Raw genomic sequence first — 24,445 nt, forward strand, 5'->3', positions numbered from 1 at the left:
TGAAAACAGCGGCCCAACAGTAGAAGTTAAAAAGATTTTCGGTGCTCTGAAAATCCTCCCACTCCTAGAAGTCCCCCGTCTCAGAAAACAACCTTTCAGCAGAAAGATTTGGGCAAGGCAGCAGCAGGTCAAAGGAGGGGGGGGAGGAAGCAGTGGAAAACCACAAGGAGGTTGAGAAGGTTTCCCTCTTTGGATTCCTGCTCAGATGGATCTACCTTTGATAGGATCTCATACCTGCCATGGCTGCAGCTTTGGAGTCATCAATTTCTCTTTGCCCTCCTTCCTTTTCCTGGATCTGGAGGAATAGGCAGCATTCAAGGCAATGGTCAGAGCCTTAATGACACTGGAAAGATGGTGACCAACGAAAAACCGAGTCCTCCCACTTTTTTCTGTGGTCTCCAGTTGCTCTTTCTCAATGCATCTTCTCTGGCCTTTGACAGATAAGACGTGTTTTGAGAAGGAGCAACTAAAAGCCTTTCTGAAGTCTCTCTTAATATAGTAGGCCTGTTTATGGTGTTCTTGTGCTTCTTTTTGCTGGATAACAAAGAACCAAATGCTATGGAAATATGATAAAATACTCTTATTATTTATTGTATTCCAATCCCACAAGGCTGTGGTGAGCCAGACTTTCCCTTCGATCGGTTTTTGTAAGCCTTCAAGGGCCAGATGTACAATGACCATTCCTTGTATGAGGGTAGTCATTTCTATAAAATAAACAAAGACATTGACTTGTCTCCACTTAAAGAAGTCATTGTTGATGTTAGGTGTGTACTGTCTAGCTACAGAGAACCTATATGATACAACAACACAAATTCCATTCCTGACAAGTAGAGGGGTCAACATCTTGACAAAATTCTCTCCATTCTCTGTCTCTGAAGCAACCAGACCGATCAGGGTCCATCTGAAATGGAGGAGCAGCTTGACAATTCCTAGATACTGGATTCCTTCTTTAGGGGCCCAACGGTAAAAAAAGGGAAATTGAGTTTTATCATCAAGCGCATGTGAAACAACTTCGTAAGTGACCTGAAAAAGAAAAGAAGAATGCTACATTTCATTTGGAGTCAGATCAAGGCAAAAATATTGGCCTCTCTTCTTTGCTACACGTTCTCTTTGTACAGAGGATCCATACAAAAGACACTTTCTTCTCATTTTCACCTTTTGAATCTAGTGAGTTCTATATAGCAGATATCCCAAATGTACTTGGAAGTTATTTTAGGATACGATTGCTTTCCTCCTTACCTTTCCCACTGTGGATCCAAATCCATAGCCATAACCATCTATAAAGGGAAAAGCAACTTTGGAATTTCATGGAAAAGATAGACAGGAACTATCACTCGCCTTACCAGATGTACAAATACACACACACAAACCTGTGGAATTTTGTAGATGTTCACCATAGTGGATAGCTGCATGGAGATGTCATCTTCAGTTTTATCAATAAAAACCAACAGGTTGTCCTTCCTTCCACAGCTGTAGTTGGGAACATTGGCTTCTCCAGTAGAGAGCATATCCAGCAAGGCATCTGAAGTGCCAAGTGTGTTCATATAGTTGTCACGGATGTTGTAGCCAAGAGTGAGGTTGTGCAAGAGCTGGGAGTTCTTATTGACCCCATGAATTGCCAAAATGAAAGGTGTGAATCTCCAATAGTCAGTATATCCTCCACTGCAAACAAATGTACATCACATTATCAGCAACAATAAAAAAAAATATAGATTCAATTTATTCTTCCACAAAGAGTCAATAGTAATCCAAACCAAAGGCTAACGGTAATCACTGATCAGCATTTAATTTTATAAGTACGGAGAAAATGGGATGGAGATGCCTTTTCAAAATGGTTTACAGGGTCAACATATTGCCCCCAACAATCTGAGTCCTCATTTTATCAACCTTGGAAGGTGGAATGGTGAGTCAACCTCATCATGCATTTCCCATTGGTCCACTTGAGGGCGAACGTCATGGCTGGCTTTTCAGATAAATTAACAAAATGTTGAGTGATTAAAAAGATATAAGATAAAGAAGCCCACTGTCTCCACTCTTGTCCGCTTTAGTTCTTGAGTTGTTGAATAGAGACATAGCCCAAGATAAGAGAATTATGGGAGTAAAGTCTTTAAAAGATACTTATAAGTTAAGATCATATGCTGGTGATCTGTTGCTCAATAAAAGGGAGTAGAAACATTAATGGGAAAATTGAAGGACTTTGGTATGCTTGCAGATTTTTAATTAATCTGAAGACCAATATATTAACACAACTATGAAATTGGAAGATCAAATAGGATAATTATTCCGTGGAATGGCTTGCCTTCAGAAGTTGTGGACACTCCATCACTGGTGGTTTTCAAGAAGAGATTGGACAACCATTTGTCAGAAATTGTATAAGATATCTTGCTTCAGCAGGGGGCTAGCCTAGAAGATCTCCAAGGACCCTCCCAACCCTATTATTCCATTCTCTTTCATTTTTACTATATATTTTCTTTGAATGTATTTCTTATTGTACATATACATTTTTTTACTAAAAACTATTTTTTTAAAAGAAGTTAATATGATCCAAGAAATTGGACAGGTTCTGTGAGTTAGGAAGAAGTGGAATAAAAAGAAAGGAATAAGATCTTCAGAACTGGAAATGGAGGGAATGCATTTCTATCACACACTGAATTACTTACAGTTTAGGCTCAACAAAGGGACTGTTATTGAAATAGAATGGGGAAAATTGATCGTGTGTTGCAGTTAGGACCACGTTGACGACATGGTCTCCTGGTCTGTAATGGTTCCACGATCTTATTCCTTTCTGCTGCTCCAAACTCAGTGGGCATTTGGGTCTGAGCTTCCCATAATTTGTCTGTGGCAAAAGCATCAGCATTATCAAAAGCAAAAGCAGGAAGACCATTCCACAACACATAACCTTTTTAAATCAACAACTATCGGAAGAATCCCAAGTGCTCTCACAACATGGAAATTGTCCCTTGCTGTCCTGATTCAGAAGCCAGACAAGCGTCACCTGTAAAGGGGAGAAAAGAACATTCAACAGCACAGCCCCTGCCTATCTTATGTCAAATGTTGAGCATGACCAGACACATTTATCTTTTGCTGATGCAACATCCCTTGCCTCTTGCTCCAGTCTGATGTTTAGATGAAAGGCAGTTGCAGAAAACGTAGCACAGTAGTACAGTGGGAAGCAACATGTCCTGTGAGAAATCCTCAGCTTGGTCTATGGCTCCATATACAGAAGTGCAATTGGAGAAAAAACATGCTTGCGAAAATAGCTCTAGGGGCACAGTTCTGCAGAAACTGTGGCTTTCCTATTGGGATTTGTCCAGAAAGTGATGATGGTGCTAGATGGTGTTTGTTCAACCCTCAGGCAATTCACTGATGGTGTTATTGGTTTTAACATCTTGAGAGACTGCTAGGGGAGTTTGGTACATCTGTACTCTAAGGAGACCGAGTTCTATTGCTCCTTCCCTTCAAAGAAGCAATACCTTTGAATACTGCTCAATGTTAAGACGTAGATCTATTTTTTATTTTCTGTTCTACTAGATGTGCATATATTGATTTTAAGATTGAACGGATTTTAGAAGTACTTGTTGGAGAACAACAGAATAATAGAGTTGTAAGTCTAACCCCCTGCTCAGTCAGGAAACTCATTAAGGCATTTGATAAAGTAGACCATAACCTACTACGTGATAAAATAGAAAAAGGTGGGTTAGACAGCACCACCACCAGATAGATACGTAACTGGCTGACTAAAGGCACTCAATGTGTAGTCCTCAATGGAACTGCATCTACATCAGATCAGACTGATTTTAAAATGACTTGCTGGAGAACAACAGAATAATAGAGTTGTAAGAGAAATTGGAGGTCCTCTAATCCAACCTCCTGCTCCGTCAGAAAACTCTATATCATTTTAAACAAATGGCTGTCCAATCTCTTCTTAAAAACATCCAGTGATGGAACATTCACATTTTCAGAAGGCAAGCTGTTCCACTGATCAATTGTTCGATCAGGAAATTTCTCCTTATTTCTAGATTGGATCTCTCCTTGATTAGTTTTCATCCATTGCTTCTTGTCATGCCTTCAGGTGCTTTGGAGAATACGTTGATCCCCTCTTTTTTGAGACAGACCCTTAGATATTGGAAGAGTGCTATCATGTTGCCCTGTTGGTAACGTAGAAAAGCAGACGTAGACAGGAGTAAGATTGTCATGGGAAGGCACCCACCACGAGCACTGTTCGGGGCTCTCTTTTATTGTCAAACTTCTCAGAATACAAAAAGCTCATTGGACAGAAAATCCAGTTGGCAACTATTGATTGGTTTACAGATGCATGTTTTTCCTCATGGACACCTCATGGACACTTCATGATGAGGCTATGTGACCCATATGTTATAAGTTAATTTCTTACTGCTTGCAATGTGCACTTTCTTGTAAGCAAAAAGGATTAAGAGAAAGGAATGTGGACTTTGACTGATTTAATCAGCGTGGTTTGCCAACTACTGATTAACCAATTAACCCCACATGCCCCTACTCCTTTTTATTGGACTGAACAAACACAATTCTGCCAATTATGTTTTAGCCTCCAGTCCCCTAATGATCTTTGTTGCTCTTCTCTGCCCTCTTTCTAGAGTCTCAACATCTTTTTTTATATCATGGCAACCAAAACTAAATGCAATATTACAAGTGTAGCCTTACCAAAGCATTATAAAGCAGTCCTGATACTTTATGTGATCTTGATTCTGTCCTTCTATTGATGGAGCCTAGGATTTCATTGGCTTTTTTTTTGGCAGCTGCAGCACACTGCTGGTTCATGTTTAAGGGGTTGTTCTTAAAATGCATTGAGATCTGAACCTGTAATCTCCTGTTTTAACTCTGAAACTTGTGTGTGTGTGTGTGTGTGTGTGATAGTTAAAACATGCCCATAGATCAATCAACTCACCTCTAGTACCTGTTGTAACTGGAAAATGCTATTAGGTGTTTTGTATTAGCAATACCACTTATATACCGGTTTACAGACCTCTCTAAGTGGTTTACAGAGTCAGCATCTTACCCCAAAAAATCTTGGACCTCATTTTGAGGCCTTGTGAGATTCGAACTGCAAAATTACAGGCAGCCGGCAGGTAGCAGAAGTAGCCTGCAGTACTGCTTTCCAACCACTGCGCCACCACGGCTCTTGTTATACAAGTGATCCTTGCTTAGAGACCACAATTGGGACCAACCACTCCATCACTAAGCACCGCAGTCATTATGTAGAAAAGCATGTAACTGTGATGAACTTATAACATCACTTTCCATTCAGTCTCAAGCAAGTCACCACAGGCCTTAAGCAAGGTATTTACTTGACAACTTATTTTCCTTCTGCATTCTTTCACTCTGCTTATAGGAAGACATTTGTAAAGAAAGAATGTGACAATCACCTGACCAGAGGATACTATGACAGCTATAAATGTGCACCAGATGCAAAGTGCCCAAATGGAGATCAAGGGGCCAGTGGCTGTGGCTACCGGCGCCTCAGTTCAGCCAGCTGACCCCATCGCTGGCCATAGGGGGCGAGCAATTGCCCCCTGTGGAACGGGCGCGCAATTTGGGCGTCCTCCTAGATGCCCGGCTGTCAATGGATGACCATGTGGCAGCCGTGGCAAGGGGGGCGTTCCACCAGGTTCGTCTGGTGCGCCAATTGCGCCCCCTTCTGGATCGGGATGCCCTACACACAGTCACTCATGCGCTGGTGACGTCTCGTCTAGACTACTGTAACACTCTCTACATGGGGCTTCCCTTGGGACGCGCCCGGAGACTGCAGCTAGTCCAGAACGCGGCCGCGCGGGTTGTCATGGGGAGCTCTAGATACTCCCATGTAACACCTCTCCTGCGCGAGCTGCACTGGCTACCTGTAGTTTTTCGGGTGCGTTTCAAGGTCCTGATTACCATCTTTAAAGCGCTCCATGGCACAGGACCTAGTTACTTGCGGGATCGCATCCTCCCACATACATCCCTGCGGCCAATCCGCTCTCACAGGGAGGGGCTTCTCCAGGTGCCGTCCACTAGGCAATGCCAGCGGGTGACGCCAAGGAGTAGGGCCTTCTCTGTGATGGGCCCAACCCTCTGGAATGATCTCCCCCCCGATATCAGAACCACCACAGACTTCCGCTCCTTCCGACAAAAATTGAAGACTCACCTGTTTCGATTAGCTGGCCTGGCATAATTATAATTGTGACAACTGTTACCTCCTGGAAACATATTCTTACCTGGTTATTTATAGGGTACGGTTTTAAATTTAACTGATTTTAGGGTTTTTAGAACCAGATTTATATTCTTCCGTACAGTTCTTTTTAAATTTTTAACCTCCTCCTTATGTGTATTTATATCTGTATTTATATTTGTATTTGATACTTATTGTTTGTTGTGTGGACTGTACACCGCCCCGAGTCCTTTTCGGGAGAGGGGGCGGTCTAGAAATTCGAAGAAAATAAAATAAAAATAAATAAATAAAATGGGACACTTTAATGGTTTTAAATGCAAGTGTGTGTCTTTTCCAGGATATAACCAGTACAAGAGGGGAAAGAAGAATACAAAGTCAGGATGGAACAGACCATGCAGACCAGTGGTGGGTTCCGGATTCCGTTCCAACCATGGCCCTGGCATCAGCCACATGGACATGCGCAGCACACGCTTGCGTATAGCACATACATGCGTCGTACTTGCCTGCGACGCTTCCGAAAGCCTCCGCGACGTTCCAGCTGCTCGGCCAAAAGCTTAAAGCACAGGTAAGGAGCTCGGGTGGACAGGTGGGCCCTCCGGAGCACAGTACCGGAACGGTATCTGGTGGTCTGGGCAGGCTCCGGTATACCCGTACCAGGGCATACCGCCTGCAACCCACCACTGATGCAGACAATAGAGGGGATATCCCAAAGACACAAAAGAAGCAGAGGATATTAAGGGAGCCTGAAAGGTCCTGCAACAGAAGCCATTAGAAGCTTAAAAGTCAGGCGAAGCCTGACCCAAGCTTCCTTAAACAGCAAGAAGCAAAGTCATGGCCTCATCCAAGCCCCTTTTATTTACATGATTGTGAATTCCTTTTATTCACAGTCCGCGAGGCTTAGCAAACAGTCTTTCAGAGGAATGTTTATCAAATACGAACCTTATCTTGTTTGGCGAGCTGCCAAATAAGTAGTTTCCAAACACAGAGCAAGGCCAAACCTGGCACAGAGTCTCTTATAGTTACAAACAGAACTTTCCATTCTTGACACAACCAAATGAACGAATTGTTTCTGCAAAAGCCCACTCTCCATTCACTCTTTTGTTTCCTATGGGAGGGGCCAATCACTTCCAAGTTGTGGCTTTACTCTTAAGTCGACCCTGCTTTCTTAGTTGTTCTTGTCTTCTGGCAGTCTGCGCATGCGCACACTGGGAACAGGCTCCAGCTGTTCCTCTACCTCGCTGCTGTCTAGCTTCCTCTCTGCCTCTGACATAGAGCCTCGTCTGAGCTTTCCTCCGCTCTCAGGACAGCCCATGTTCCTTCCCTATCTCCTCACTGTCTGACTCTGCTGCCAGCTGTGCTGGCTACCAGCAGGCCACAACAGGGCCCTGCCCAGTGCATGATTACCTCTGTCTATTGCAGGATGAGTTTAGGTCAACCGAGAAATTTCTAGTTGCAGCTTCAGTTCAAGCAAATGTACCAGAAGAGAGGCGAAAGGCTGTCTGAGAACATCAGATGCTTGAGCAGGGTGTTCCATCAGATCGTAATGAGGAAAGGAATGGAGCCAGCTGATATCCGACAGTTCAGGCCAGCTCTGCCAAGAGGCCCAGGAAGTCCCAGGAGTCAATTCAAGCACAGTAGATCGAGCAGAGTGAATAGGTTTTCAACCAACTGAAAAGGAGCTAGAGCAATGTCCCCATTTTGGCTTACACAGATCCAACATGGCTCTATGAGCTACATATCAATGGTAGCCATGACAGTCTTGGAGAGGTGTTGTATTAGGAACATGAACACTAGACGCCAGTTGCCTATGTCAGCAGGGGCCTCAGCCCAGCCAAGAACTACCACACTCATAAATTAGATTGTCTGGCACTGAAATGTGCAGTGGTGGATAAGCTGAAAGACTACTTGTACAGGATGGAGTTTGATGTAAAGACCAACAACAACCCATTGACGTATCGCCTTACAATGGCCAAGCTCAATGCCACAAGGCATCAATGGTTAGCAGCCCCCATCCACATCCGACACAAATGCTGGACCAGAAGTCACTAAGAAACCAGCATGGCTGCATAAACAACTATCTGACAAACTGAAAGACAAAAAAAGTAAGTATAAAAAGTGAAGGAGGGGGACATAACTAAGGCAGAATATCAGCAAATAGCCCGAGCCTGTAAAGATGAAGTGAGGAAAGCTAAGGCTCACAATGAAGAAAGGCTTGCCACAAAAGTAAAAATTAACAAAAAAAGCTTCTTCCAACATGTTAAAAACAAGAAAAAAGTTAAGGAAACAATTGGTCCATTGCTAGGAGAAAGTGGCAAGAAGGTGACAAGCAACAGGGAGAAAGCAGAACTATTTAACTCATGTTTTGCATCTGTCTTTACACAAAGGGATAAAACAGTCCAACCTATCAAAAGCAGCACCACAAAAATCAGATTAGGAACACAAATTGAAATAGGGAAGAAAATGGTAAGTGAGCACCTGTCTACCCTAGACGAGTTCAAATCACCAGGACCGGATGGATTACACCCCAGGGTTCTGAAGGAACTAGCAGACGAGATCTCAGAACCACTGAATTATATCTTTCAGAGATCCTGGAACACCGGGGAACTACCAGAGGACTGGAAAAGAGCTGATGTGGTTCTCATCTTCAAAAAAGGGAAAAAATTAGATCCAGGAAACTACAGACCTATCAGCCTAACCTCAATACCAGGAAAGATTCTGGAAAAAATAATCAAGCAACAAATTTGCGAACACCTAGAAGCAAACAAAGTAATAGCCAAAAGCCAACATGGATTTGTCAAAAACAGATCATGCCAGACTAATCTTATTGCATTCTTTGATAATGTGACAAAATTAGTGGACCAGAGGAATGCCGTTGATATAGTTTACTTGGACTTCAGTAAGGCTTTTGATAAGGTAGACCATAACCTACTACTAGATAAAGTAGAAGAATGTGGGTTAGACAGCATCACCACCAGATGGATTCGTAACTGGCTGACCAACCGCACTCAACGTGTAGTTCTCAATGGAACTGCATCTACATGGAGGGAAGTATGCAGTGGAGTACCCCAAGGCTCTGTTTTAGGCCCAGTACTCTTCAACATCTTCATCAATGATTTGGATGAGGGAATAAATGGGGAACTCATCAAATTTGCAGATGATACCAAGCTGGCAGGAATAGCCAACACTCCAGAAGATAGGCTTAAGATACAGAAGGATCTTGACAAACTTGAACATTGGGCACTATCTAATAAAATGAAATTCAATGGTGAAAAGAGTAAGGTTCTACATTTAGGCAACAAAAATGCAATGCACAGGTACAGTATAGGTGATACCTTGCTCAGTAGTAGTAACTGTGAAAGGGATCTTGGAGTCCTAGTGGACAACCACTTAAATATGAGCCAGCAGTGTGCAGCAGCTGCCAAAAAAGCCAACACAGTTCTAGGCTGCATCAACAGAGGGATAGAATCAAGATCACGTGAAGTGTTAATACCACTTTATAATGCCTTGGTAAGGCCACACTTGGAATACTGCATTCAGTTCTGGTCGCCACGATGTAAAAAAGATGTGGAGACTCTAGAAAGAGTGCAGAGAAGAGCAACAAAGATGATTAGGGGACTGGAGACTAAAACATATGAAGAACGGTTGCAGGAACTGGGTATGTTTAGCTTAAGAGAAAGAAGGACTAGGGGAGACATGATAGCATTGTTCCAATATCTCAGAGGTTGCCACAAAGAAGAGGGAGTCAAACTATTCTCCAAAGCACCTGAGGGTAGAACAAGAAGCAATGGGTGGAAACTAATCAAGGAGAGAAGCAACTTAGAACTGAGGAGAAATTAATCAGTGGAACAGCTTGCCTCCAGAAGTTGTGAATGCCCCAACACTGGAAGTCTTTAAGAAGATGTTGGATAGCTATTTGTCTGAAACGGTATAGGGTTTCCTGCCTAGGCAGGGGGTTGGACTAGAAGACCTCCAAGGTCCCTTCCAACTCTACTATTGTATTGTATTGTAAGTTTGTTCCTCATGTTCCAGAGCAGGAAGACATGGATTTCTAGAACCATGTCCTGTGGTCCTCTGGGACCAAAATAAACTTATTTGGTTCAGATGGTGTCAAGCGTGTGTGGTGGTAACCAGGTGAGGAGTACAAAGACAAATGTGTCTTGCCTCCAGTCAAGCATGGTGATGGGAATGTCATGGTCTGGGACTGCATAAGTGTCGCCAGCATTGGGGAGCTACAGTACATTGAGGGAACCATGAATGCCAACATGTACTGTGATATACTGAAGCAGAGGATGATTCCCTCCATTCAGAGACTGGGCCGCAGGGCAGTATTCCAACATGATAACGTCCCCAAACACACCTCCAAAATGACCACTGCCTTGCTAAAGAAGCAGAGGGTAAAGGTGATGGACTGGTCAAATATGTCTCCAGACCTAAACCCTATTGAGCATCAGTGGGGCATCCTGAAATGGAAGGTGGAAGTGCGCAAGGTCTCTGACATCCACCAGCTCCATTACATCATCATGGAGGAGTGGGACTCCAGTGGCAACCTGTGAAGCTTAGGTGAACTCTATGCCCAAGAGGGTTAAGGCAGTGCTGGAAAATAATGGTGGCCACACAAAATATTGACACTTTGGGCCCCATTTGGACATTATCACTTAGGGGTGTACTCACTTTTGTTGCCAGTTGTTTAGACATTAATGGCTGTGTGTTGAGTTATTTTGAGGGGACAGCACAAGCTGTATACTTTACATTGTAGCCAAGTGTCATTTCTTCAATGTTGTCACATGGAAAGATATACTTAAATATGCCACATGGAAAGATATACATAAATAGCGCGCTCAGCAAACCAGTTGTTACACTGGTTGAATGCCACCACAGGCTAAAATGCAATCCCAGAACCAATAAACCAGATTAATGTCTTCCCAGAAAAGAAAACAAGTTCGCCCAGATCCCTTCCTCCTTCCTGGCTATCCAGGGCTTTTTCTGGGAGCAACATGGCAGTCTGGACTTTGCTTACCGAGTGCTCTTTTCATGGAAGTGGTTGATAGGGGAACATGGGACACAGGTTCTCCCCCTTTCCAGGATGGAGCCAGACAACTCATTGCAGCCCATTTGCCACAACCATCTCGCCACAGGACAACTCGCCATGGGACAATTTCCACAATTCAATTTAATTATTTAAAATAATTACAAAATTATTTTAATTGGCATTCACATTTCATTTTGTTGGTTCTTTTGCATCCTTCAGTAATTATTCTATTCCACCATTTTTCAGTATTAGTGTAATTCTTGTCCCATGTGTTGGCCATAGTGATTTGGCCTTGGCATAGAACTTCCCAGGATTCCAAAGGAATGAAAACTTTGCATGTCTGCTTTCCTTCGTTTCCCACAAGAAATTCTCCAAATTCATTGAAGAGAGTTACATCTGGATGTCCAGCCGTCACCCCAGTTCAGCTCTACCACACATGCGCACGTGCCTCCCATCGGCCAGCTAGTCTTCAGGTCTCTGCTGCACATGCGTGGGGACAGGTGGACGGGCAGGGGGGGTCACATGCAGAAGGTGTGCAGGGGGTCATGCGCACATGCATGGGGATGGGGCGCGTCCATGGGGGTGACACGCACATGGGGCACGGGGCACATGCACAGGGGTGCAGGCATTGCGTTTTGGGGGGTTGGACGCTCATGTGCTTTGGGCACTCGGACCAGAAAAGGTTAGCCATCACTGCCATATACAGCACCACATTCTGCTCCATAAATTATTTATGCGCTTGCGCTGTTCCCTTCTGAAACTTAAAACCTGCTGCTCCTTCCATATTTACTGAGGGCACTGTCCAGTGGATGATCTGTCTATGATCAGGAGGAAACTGTAGTTATTCTTATAAAACGGCACTGAAAGTCCTGTAAAATCAGACAACTCACCCAAGAATGTAAGTCGAGGACTCTGAGCTATGTCTACTGCGTCGCCTGAAACTTTGCATCTAATGTAAACAAGATCATTACAGCAGTACAGGTAGTCCTCAACTTACGACCAAAATTGAGCCCAAAATTTCCATTGTTAAGTGAAACATTAAGTGAGTTTTGCCCCATTTTACAACTTTTTTTGCCACGATTGTTAAGTGAATCACTGCAGTTGGTAACACGTTTGTTAAATAAAACTGGTCTCTCCATTGAATTTGCTTGTCAGAAGGTCGCAAAAGGTCCATGACCCATGGACACTGCAATGGTCATCGATATGAATCAGTTGCCAAGCATCTGGATTTTGATCATGTGACCATGGAAATGATGCAATGGTCATAAGTGTGAAAAATGGTCAGAAGTAATTTTTTTCAGTGATGTTGTAACTTTGAATGGTCACTAAATGAACTGTTGTAAGTTCTACATGTAGAGAGGGAACTACATGTAATAAAGCCACTGCTAGGAAACCTAAAAGATGAAGTGAAAAATAAATCATCCTAGAGACTGCCACCCAGTGGTGGGTTGCAGAAGGTACACCCCGGTACGGACATACCAGAGGCTGCCCAGAGAACAGGATACCAGTGCTCCGCTCCTTACCTGTGCTTTAAGCCTTTGGTGCTTATGCACATGGCGCGTACAGCACCTGCACGACGCTCCGCCGAGCAGCTGCAGCACTGCGGAGGCTTGCGGAACTGTTGCAGGCAAGTATGACGCATGCGCGCATCCATGTGGGTGACGCCGGGGCCGTTCCAACCTTACCGGTTGGAACGAAATCCGGAACCCACCACTACCACCATCTATTGGTCACTTCAAGAATCATGCCAATTTTCTGAGACAATAGTAATCGCCTTCTTATCTGGGGTGAGCAATCATAGCTTGTTTCAAAGAACAGTGAAGGCAAACCTTGGATGTTGCCCTTTGAAACAAGTTAGTGGATCCCCCAATTGGCTAATGTTTTTTAGTTTCCAAATTGGTAGGACTGGAAATGAAAGAAAAGTTGCTAACTAATCCATTCATGCAAATCCCTAGATTTGTGACTATCCAGAATTCTATATCCAAATAATCACATAATTAACTTTTTTTAAAGGTATGGGGAATAGCATTCTTGACAGAACAATTAATCAGTGAAACAACTTGTCCCCAGAAGTTTCCCTGGAAGTTTTCAAGAAGAACTTTGACAATCATTTGTCTATTACAGTACAGGGTTTCCTGCTTGAGCAAGGGGTTGGACTAGAAGGCCTCCAAGGTCCCTTCCAACTGTTATTCTGTTCTGTTATAGCAATACAACTATTGCAACTCCACCACAGAGAAAGATCTTCAGGTTTCCATAATGCCTAAAATTATTCATAGAAAGTCTTGACCAAAGGCTTCAAAACAAGATTTTCTTCGGAGTCTGCATTCTCCTTCTGGCCTTCTATAAACCTATATCCTTTTTTCCTTCCATGGGGTGAAATGCATCATTTCAGTGTTTTCACTTGTGTTTTTTTTAAGTTATCTGTATGTTTGTGTATGAAGTTTTAACTAGACACAGGCCTGATGACCAGTTTTTGACAAAAGTTTATTTTGTTCTTCAAGAATGTGCCATACTATTGCAGCAGCTGTTATGTGGCAATGCCCTTGAGCATTAACTTTCAAAATAAATGTTGACTCTAACTTAGCAAGAAGTTACTTCAGTTCTGTGACATGCTTGGGCATTAACAAAACCCCTGGAGTTTTTAACTACCATGCCAACAAATGTCTGATTTGTTTTTTTTCCTCAACCACAGGTGTAGTGTATTCCCTCCTGGCCAATTTCAAGGACTGAGTTCCCATCTCTGAATTCTTGATGGCTGATTTAATTCTAGCTCTACCTTAACAGTGCGGGGATTAATTATTCTTTCTCTCCAGAGAAACATCCAACAATCTTTGAGTCCAATAAATAATTGAATCAGTCAGAGATGTCCCCCGACAGGGCAAATTATCATAAAAGTTTCAGCTCTTCGGCAGAATCCTCCAGGGGAGACTTTTGACAGACACGGGGAGTCAGATGCAGTTCACTTCCCACGCTGACCCTGGAGGCCTGAAGTGTAATTACTTCCTGGCTGAGAACTTGGCTTTAGGCAAAAAGTTTCAGTGGATAATTTTAGTCTTTGGACTGAAAGATCAGAGCTATCTGGATTCCTTCACATCAAAATGTGCTACCCTGGGGAAAATAAGAGTTGAGTGCAAAGAGACACACATTTCTGCCTGCCAGAGATATTTCCACCAAAGAGTTCCATTTTCCACCTTTTTTCACCAAATGTAAACTCAGCTTTCTGGGCTTGTGTTCCAGCTGGTGCAAGGCTCACTTGATTCCTTATCCCTCCCATCAACACCCCCCCCCCCACTTTAGTTGAACAGAAGGGTTGGGGGTTTTCCAGAATGGTTGGATAACAACTTTTACTCCCTTGCCACTAGGGGCACTGGCTGCAAGTCGAATATTGGGGCTCCTAAAATGTAGAAGAGAGACCACTAGGCATGTCAATGGGAAGTGGGGGTAATTATAATTCTACTACTGTCAAAGAAGAGAGAGATATGCTGGATTACAACACCCAGAATTCCTGTTAACGGCCAGAGTCCTCGCCTCTCCCACCTGGTCTAGCGGGCTGTGCCAGGCGTGGGAAAATCCACCGCCCTTTTCCCAGGGGAAGGGGCACCTTTTACACCAACTTCCGGAAGTCTCTCCCTCCCCCCCTCCCCGCTCTGCCAAAGGGAGACACCAGGAAGAGCCTTTTTATCCTCTTCAAATCTCCCCCCACCCCCAATGCATCTAGGTTTCCCCCCCGCCGTCGGCATGCAGCCTCTAGAAAGCCACTGACAGCGTTCCGTGGGTCCCCGGCCGATGAGTTCGGTGTGGGGGAAAGAGGAGGGGCTGAGTCCTCGGCCCCGCCTCCCTGCAGAGATGAATTGCCAGCCCGTTTTGCATCGCACGGCCTCCGAGTTTCGGGCGCAGAAGTTCCCCGGGAGAAGCCATCTCAGCAGCTTCAGAGCTCAAACAGAGCATGCGCGAGTCAATGTTGCCCGCAGTAGCTCCTAGGGGAGGGGGAAGAGGCTTCCACGTGAACGGATATTTTCCAAGAAAGCCGCTTCTCTCCTTTCCGCTCTAGGAGTTAACTCTCTGTCCTTAACCCTTCCATTGCGCCTTGCTCTTGCAGGCATAGATGTCATGAACTATACAGCGGGAACGACACACGATAGTTAATTGGCGTTTCACGAGCAAAAAACAGGATTGGGTGGAAAGCGAGGAAGGAAGCCCTCCGCCGAGCTGAGACGCTCCCTTTGTGTCCCATCACCCGCTCCCCCCCACCCCCCTGCGATTTTTATTCCCCTTAGATTGTTATGCAAAGGAGGCAAACGCGTCTCTTTTATCAATTAATATTTGGCTCTCAGGGTTGAAGGGGGGGGGAGTTCCTTTATCCGGTGACTTGCAAGGTGAGGCTGTCATGACAGGCAGCCACCACTAGGAGGTTCCCTCCGCAGGCAGCGGAGCACTGGCAGCCTGAGAGCGTCAGAAGGGTACTGAGCATGCGTCACTTCCTCTTGCCCTCTTGCCCTGAGCCTAATGAAAAGGCGCAGAGGGAGATTGTGCATCCGATAAAGGCTTCCCTCCTCCCCCGCCTTTTGCACTGTGGACCCACCCCATCCCACCACACCACCACCCTTCCCCGGGGACAAGAGACTCAGGAAGTGCTGGCAGGAAAGGAAGGTTAACTGCTTGAGCAGGGTGTTAGACTAGAAGACCTCTGAAAGACCCTTCAAACTCTTGTTATTCTGTATCTGTTTCCTAAAAATGCTGCAGGAGTCACTTTGCAGCATCTCTAGAAAAGGTTTGCCAGTGTGCAGAAAATATGTGAACCTGGCAGGAAAAAAAGCGAAATGTGAATATTATGGACATAAAGTGAAATAAAATAAAAATCTTACTAACACCCACATTTCTCTCTCGGCTCAACCCACCTCACAGGGTTGTTGCTGGGGAGAAAATAGGAGCCGGAAGTCTTGGGTATATTCTCTGCCCTACAGGTAGTCCTCAATTACAATAGTTCATTTAGTGACCAAAGTTACAATGGCCCCCCAAAAAATGATTTAAGACCATTTTTCACACATTGGCCACCGTTGCAGCATCCCCATGGTCACATGACCCAAAAATCCAGGCGCTTGGCAACTGACTCGTATTTATGACGGTTGCAATGTTCAGGGATCATTTGATCCCCTTTTGCAACCTTGTGACAAGCAAATTCAATGGGGAAGCCAGATTCACTTAACAACTTGCTACTAACTTAACTACTACAGTGACTTAATAACTGGCAAGAAAGGTCATAAAAGGGGGCAAAATTCACACCTGTCTCTCTTAGCAACAGAAATTTTGGGCTCAATTGTGGTTGTAAATCGAGGATTACCTGTATTTTTTTAAAAAGCGGAATAAAAAAATCCTAATAATTGTTTAAAAAGTTATTATTTTTAAAAAATTCAGTACTTCTCTTCTGCATAAGGTATTGTTTTCTTGGACATACATGAAAAAGGGGCAAAGATGTTCATTAAGATACAGAAAAAATATTTATAACTTTGCTTTGCAAAACTTAAATTCAAGAGCAAAAGCAAGATAATTAATTAAGTCTAAAGGACCGCTTTCGGAAATAAAGGGCTGTCCTTTATAATAAAGGACAAATCACTATGATGGGCTGGCTGCTAAAATAAAGCCAGTTCATAGCACACACTTGAAAGTAAATCAGGAAGACTGCAATTGGGGGTGGGTCTGTCTGGCAAGAACAAAGAATGGTTATCAACAGGAAATATCCATGTGTAAAGCTTGTAGCAATTATGGGTTGCTAGAAAGCTGATAAAAGGTAACAAGAATTAGACAACTTGCAGACCTCAGCTAAATGTTAGGAATGGAGAAGGCCTGTAGCAAATGAAATGTGTATTAGATGATTCCTGGGGCATTCATTAGCCAAGAGTTAGGAAAGGGACAGCTATAGACCAATAGAACAAATTGTAGAATTATTGCTAAAATGTTAATTAGATGATATTTCTTATTATTTCACTTTGTCCCGTCTTCTCCTTTAGTGAAAATGTATAAAGCTCACTTAATCCTTCGTTCTTGGTTCTTGGCCTTTTGACCAGGAACCCTTTTCCTTGGAGGACTCCAATAAAAAGCAATCAGAAAACCTGCACCCCGTGTCTGGCGTCCATCATTGGCTTTGGCCCCAGGCTCAGACCCGAATTGGGGACAACAACTATATCTTACAATAATTATCTCTTCTTCTATGTATATATAAAAATGTGTGTATGTGTGTGTGTGTGTGTTCCAGCATAACACTGGAACGCCTCAAGCAATTTCAACCAAACCGCAGAGCCCAGCTCAGCTCCACCGCGCATGTGCACGAGCCTCCCGCCAGCCAACTGATTTTCGGATCTCTGCTGCACATGCACAAGGGGTGCGGCGCATGCAGGACACACGCATGTGCAGGGGTGCACGCATGGGCAGAGTTGTACGCGCATGTGAAGGGAGAGCACAGGGGGTGAAGCACGAGCCCCCCTCCCCCCCTCCGGCAGCTCGTTTTTGCTCCCAGGAGGCTGCAGGGAGGCAACTAGGCCCAAGATAGGGAGCGGGGAGGTTGTGTAGGCCCAAGATAGGGAGCAATACTATAGATATAATTCATTCCTTTTCCTGTGTAATAAGGGATTAGGATAAGTAAAGACCCAGGCAACACCAAGTTTTCAGCTAGTATTAAATAATTTTCAGTAATCCTTCAAAAGATACGGATAACCCTATATAATAATATTAAATAAATAAAATCAATGTGAAATAATATGAAAACGACTGCTTCTAAATCTGCTTTCATTCATTTATTTATATACATACATACATACATACATACATACATACATACATACACACACACACACACACATACATACATACATATTTCTCTGGAGATACCAACTTTTCTTTCTACCTTACAGGATTCTTTTTTGCATTTTGGTTTTCAGTAACATCCATTTTTTGAAATAAAACACATGCCTGCTCACTGTCTTTACATCACTCTTTTCAAGACTAAAGTGTCTCACTTCCCTAACTTGAATAAAAATTCTGCATGAGGTTACATAATTGCCTTGCCGTTTTGGCATTTCGCTATGAATGCATACGACCATAACTGAGCTCAAAATTTCCATTGGCATTTCATGGCAGTGATTATGTGAGTTTTGCCCCATTTTACAATGTTTCTTTGCTACCGTTGTTAAGCAAATCACTGCAGTTGTTAAGTGAATCGTGCGGTCGTTAAGCAAATCTGGCTTCCCCCATTGACTGCTTGTTGGAAACTGACTAGTTTATACACAAGTGGTTGTCCATGAGAACACCTAGATCCTTCTCACAGTTAAGCAATTGATGCAAGTATCACCTATTCTATAGCTGTGCATTGGGATGAGGGGGTTCCTAGGTATAAAACCTTACTTTTGCCACTGAATTACATTTTATTGGATAGGGCACATTATTCAAGCCTGTTGACATCCTTTTGGAACTTGAATCTATCTTCTGGAACATTGGCTATTCCCCACCCCACCCCAGTTTGGAATTGTGGGACGCCCCATCCCCCACGAAGCATGAAATATTTTGGGGGATATTAAAAGAGGCAGAATATTATATTTCCCCAAAAGAGAAATGGAGAAACATGTTCTTAGAGGCAGAAAGCCGCCCCCAGTCTTTCTTAATAGCCCACAGCACTTAAGGAGATAACAAGCTTATGGAAAGAGGAAGCCAACTATCGAGATGGCTCCATTCATAAGCAAAGCAAATACTGCCAGCAGAAGTCCATTCAAGACAGGATATTTCGAAGTCCTTTACAGCAAATTTGAAAGCTGACAAAAGCAGAGTGATAGGATTAGAGCAAGCAGTCCCTCACCCAAACACCTTAAACAGGCCATAGCCATCAGCCACAATAAGAATTACCCACCACAAAAGTCACAAGCCTCTTCATTGCACAACCCCCAGAACAGTTCAAACTTTAAAGTCACAGAAACCTATAAAGATCCATCCACGCATTCAACCATTTGGTCAGCTGTCCCAGAACCACACGCTGCTGGTGGTTCTGCTTCATCAATAAAACAACCTTCTTCCAATCAGCCTCTATGTTATTTCCAGCGTCTTTCTCCCAGCTTGGAACTGAACCAGATGGATTTTTTCTTCCAACAGTATCTTCTGCAAATTTGATGAGTTCCCAATCTATCCCCACATCTAATTCATTTATGAAGATGTTGAAGAGTACTGGGCCTAAGACTGAACCTAGGGGATACCCCATTGCATGCTTCCACCCATGTAGATGTAACCATTGAGAACTATACAATTGGTCAGCCAGTTAAGAATCCATCTGGTGGTGATGACTGCTGTATATCCCACATATTCTATCTTGCCAAGAAGTAGGCTCTGGTCTTTAAACTTTAAACTTTTATTTAATTTCTATACCGCACCCTCTCCCAGAAGGGACTCGGGGCGGTGTACAGTCATATTAAAAGCAATAAACATACATAATATAAATATAAAATAAATATAGGTGTGGCTGGAGGAGGTAGCATATACTTTGCTGTACAATAATAGTTAAAGTTAGATTTAAAATTTAAAAAATTAAAAATACATTAAGAAACTACCCCTAAAAACTATCCCGGGATAAAATATTTGCCAGGAGGTATAAATGGGACTATAAATGGGCCAGGCCGGCTAATTGGAACAGGTGGGTCTTGAGTTTCTGTCGGAAGGAGCGGAGGTCGGTAGTAGTTCTGATATCGGGGGGGAGGTCATTCCAGAGGGTTGGGCCCATCACAGAGAAGGCTCTACTCCTGGACGCTGCCCGTTGGCATTGCTTGGTGGACGGCACCCGGAGGTGTCCCTCCCTGTGAGAGCGAATTGGTCGCAGGGATGTATGTGGTAGGATGCGATCCCGCAGGTAACTAGGTCCTGTGCCATGGAGCGCTTTGAAGATGGTGATCAACACCTTGAAACGCACCCGAAAAACCACAGGCAGCCAGTGTCAAATGACTTACCAAGGCATCTAAGTATACAATGTCCACCGCATCTTGCAGGTCCACTAAAGGACCTTGATTTCCCTCTTTATCCCTGAAATAATTCCTGGCAAAGGGGTTTCACCCATGCTCACTTTCACTTTAAAGGTAGATGAGGCCAGGAAGATTAAAACACCCTCTATATAATTCTGCAGGCAATGCTTATACAAGCCGCATTTGGATTTGGGGGTGTCAAAATAATGGCCAGGCATTTGGAAATTGGCAAACCTTCCTTGTGGGGTGGAAGAAAGCCTTCCTGGAGGAGCTCCTTTCCAGCTGATTGGAGGAGACACTGGAGTGGATGCTCCTGGTGTACTCCAGATCATATATATTCAAAAATACATTGAGCACTAGAGGGCAGCATTGCACTTTTTGAGTACTACTTGAACTACCAAATCTCTGAACAGCAAAGGAGGACATGGAGAATTGGAAAGAAGGGGAAATAGAGAGGAAAGAAGGGTACACTGTTTAACATTAGCAGATGCCAAGATCAGCAACAAAAGTTAGTGAAAAATTGCAAAAAAAAGTGTACTTAAGCACACACATATATGAAATAACTTGATTAGTTTCCATCCATTGTTTCTTGTCAAAGCACCAAGAAGGCAGGACAAGAAACAATGGATGGAAACTAATCAAGGTGAGAAGCAATCTGGAATTAAGAAAAAACTTCCTAGCAGGAAGGACAATTAACCAGTGGAACTACTTGCCTCCAGAAGTTGTGTGGGTTTCATCACTGGAGGTTTTTAAGATATTGGACAGTCACTTGTCTGAAGTGGCATAGGATCTCCTGGTTGAGCAGGGGACTGGACTAGAAGACCTCCAAGGTCCCTTCCAGGTCTATTCTGAATAGTTTTTCAACATCAAAAAGACTGCTTTTTCAACTAGGATATTTTTTCCAACAAATCTTTTATGTTCCAGAACATATGGCTAGGTAATTCGGATTTGTACCAAAGAAAGTCAGAAGTCATTCTTTTTGTGCTATTCTTATTTTTTCTTTTTGCATTTCTATCTTCTATCTTGGTTTTTTTTTTCTCTTTCTTATATAGTTTGCTGTTTACCTTTTTAATTTGGGGTTTTTTTTGAAAATCAATAAAGTTATTAAAAACACTATATACTGGCTATTATGTTAATAATATAGCACCAGCAATAATGCACTTGGAAAATTTCACCACAGAAATACATGGCAAGTTGTGTGATCTACAGATTCTAATGATCTGAAGTGATCTGATGGGGCTGGATTGAAGCTCACTGTAGGAATCAAGAAATAAACTAAATGACATAAATCTTGGCTGTCCAATCAATTGATCAACAAAGGAAAGAAGCCAACATTGTACTAGGCCACAATACAGAATACAGATCTCAGAGGTCTTCTAGTCCAACCTCCTGCTCCACAAGAGATCCTACACAATCATTTGAATGACTAGCGTTGTGAAAACAATCCAAGTTTCTTTTAAAAAGAGACAACAAAAGCCAGAAAATACTTAATTTTAAAATGATGGCTGCTGAATGGACAACCAAAATGAACATTTGAGGTAATAGGACATTTAGTAACTGTATTGGTTCTGTGGGTTCAACCTTGGCACAATTTGGTTGCCCGTGGTTCAGGAGATCTTATCCTCTCTAGTTTTGGATTGAAACAAAAAAAAATGCAGCAAGACTAAAAAGATCTGAGTCCCCTGGAAGGTAAGGTGAAGATTGGAAATAACAAGCCTGGCTTTCTTGACATAAAGGAGGATAGTCCAGACTATTTCTCTCACCTCTGAACCCTTTTCTTTGCTCACTTTGTATTTATTCTCCTGTAAATATGGCTTGTAGGAGCTGTAGGCGTCTCAGGGTCATGTGATCACCTTTTGTAACCTTCTGACAAGTAAAATCCATGGGGGAAGCCAGATCCACTTAACAACCATTTTACTCATTTAAGAACTGCAACATTCACTTTAACAATAAAGTGGCAAGAAAGACTGCAAAATGGGGCAAAGTTTACTTAATAACGGTCTCACTTAGCAACAAATTCTGGACACAATTGTGGTCTTAAGTCAAAGACTACCTATATAATAATGCTTAAATATTACCATTGTTATAACTATGTCGCCAAGTTTACAATGGTGAGGAAGACCCAACGGTACCCTCTCTTCTTTTAACTTTTTCCAATTTTACTTCAAGTATTACAGGTTACAACAACACATTTTAAAATATTGGCAGATAGCATATTCATTTTTTGATTGTCCACACTATGCCAGATCATGGATACGGGTCGGTCTGTGTCAGGATCCAATTCGGTCGTCATCGGAAACAGAGATTTAGTCTTCTGAATTTTCAGACTTGTCCTGGAGTCCACCCTCAGGGACCTTCTATCTCACCAGAATTTTCACAAACTTCTCTCACCAGAGACGTTTTATGAAAATAGGTACCAGCACGAGTCCAAAATCTCAGAAGACTACACCTCTGGTCCTGGTGACCAACCCAGATTGTATCCTGCAACATTATCCTGGGGCACGTATATTTACCTTCTTTCATGAGTCTGTGTCAATTCACCAGAATTTAACAGGAGGTACATCTGGAGCAATGGTGGGTTACTAACCGGTTTACTACCGGTTCACTTGTGCACAGGAGCTCGCTTGCACACATAACGCTTCTGCGCATGCGCAGAAGCATCCAGGCAGGTGGGCCGAGCCTCCTGCTGCTGCCACTACTGGGCCGAATTGGCAGAAACCCACCTCTGATCTGGAGGGAGCCAGAAGGGCCTTCTCCATGGTGGCTCCCTCCCTTTGGAACATCATCCTTGCAAAAATTAGCTTGCCCCCCATTCTGACATTCTTTCAGAAGCCCATGAAGCAGAGGTGGTTTCCTACTGGTTCAGACCAGTTTGGCCAAGTAGGTAATAACTCAGCCTGCCACGCCCCCACATTGGTTTTATCGGTGGTGCCGTAGGTGCCGCCATCTTGTTTTTTGCTTCTGCGCATGCACATTTCTTTTTACTATGCATGCGTGCATAGCACGCATCAAGCACGTGTGCACCCAAAGCGCATCCCTGAGCGAACCAGCAGTAGAGAAGACGAAACTCATCCCTGCCCTGAAAATGTGTTTTTACCAGCCGGCCTGGGGAACCCAGAGTATGATGGAGCCCATCAAATGGGAGGGAGTCAAACTATTCTCCAAAGCACCTGAGGGTAGAACAAGAAGCAATGGGTGGAAACTAATCAAGGAGAGAAGCAACTTAGAACTGAGGAGAAATTTCCTGACAGTGAGAACAATTAATCAGTGGAACAGCTTGCCTCCAGAAGTTGTGAATGCCCCAACACTGGAAGTCTTTAAGAAGATGTTGGATAGCTATTTGTCTGAAACGGTATAGGGTTTCCTGCCTAGGCAGGGGGTTGGACTAGAAGACCTCCAAGGTCCCTTCCAACTCTACTATTGTAAATTGTAAAAAATGGCTTATTTAATCATGTGCTGCCCCTTCCACCTCTATTCTGATTGAAGTTGGTGCTTCTCAGACTCCTAGTCAATTATGTGAACAAAGCCAAAAAACGAATTCCAGAGGGATGCTAAATCCTTTTCATATTTTTATCCCCATGGAAAAGTGTGTTTGTGAATGTGTGTTTGTGCGTGCATACATATGCACGTGTGTGATTTAAAATTCCAAAAATATTCATCATCTCATTATCATCTCTGGAAAATCCTCTTACCTGCAGTCCTGCCTCCTTCTGCTCCTCTGCCTGGCTCAATAGGAAACCTTCTGCCAGGGACGCTGCCTGAGATGTGGTCTCTGAACTCTGAAGTAATAGCCAGGATGACATGGGGACCTTCTCCTTCCCCTGCCAGGTCTTGTGAAACCATCTCTCCTTTGGGTTCTAAGGGACAGCTGCAAAGCATCTCCTAGCTTTGAAAGCAAGTTGCTTCCATGAGGCAATCTTCAGGATGGAGTGGCTGTGGCTACCGGCGCCCCGCTTTAGCCAATGTGTTCCATCTCTGGCCATCGGGGGGGGGGGGGGAACAACTGCCCCCGGTGGATAGGGCACGCAATTTGGGCGTCCTCCTAGACTCCCGGCTGTTGCTAGATGATCATGTGACGGCCGTGGCTAGTGGGGCGTTCCACCAGGTTCGCCTGGTGCGCCAATTGCGCCCCTTACTAGAGCGGGATGCCCTTTGCACAGTCACTCATGCCCTAGTGACTTCCCATCTTGATTACTGTAACGCTCTCTACATGGGGCTCCCCTTGAGATGCACCCGAAG

At 43.6% G+C, this 24,445-nt stretch overlaps 1 long non-coding RNA gene across 2 annotated transcripts; it reads right to left on the reverse strand.

The window, feature by feature from the left end:
• Nucleotides 1-603: 603 nt before the first annotated feature.
• LOC309392064 lies at nucleotides 604-24,127 on the reverse strand. 2 transcript variants are annotated; one of them, XR_014175385.1, is made up of 3 exons: nucleotides 23,899-24,127; nucleotides 1,371-1,662; nucleotides 604-1,023 (listed from the first exon to the last, which is right to left on the reverse strand). It is a non-coding gene; the product is annotated as an uncharacterized lncRNA (long non-coding RNA). The 2 variants fall into 2 exon arrangements; XR_014175386.1 differs by lacking the exon at nucleotides 23,899-24,127 and adding an exon at nucleotides 2,900-2,995.
• Between the last annotated feature and the right edge of the window lie 318 nt (nucleotides 24,128-24,445).

This window comes from Natrix helvetica, assembly GCF_964273705.1.
Source record: "Natrix helvetica genome assembly, chromosome: 1".
Classification (NCBI taxonomy): domain Eukaryota; kingdom Metazoa; phylum Chordata; class Lepidosauria; order Squamata; family Natricidae; genus Natrix; species Natrix helvetica.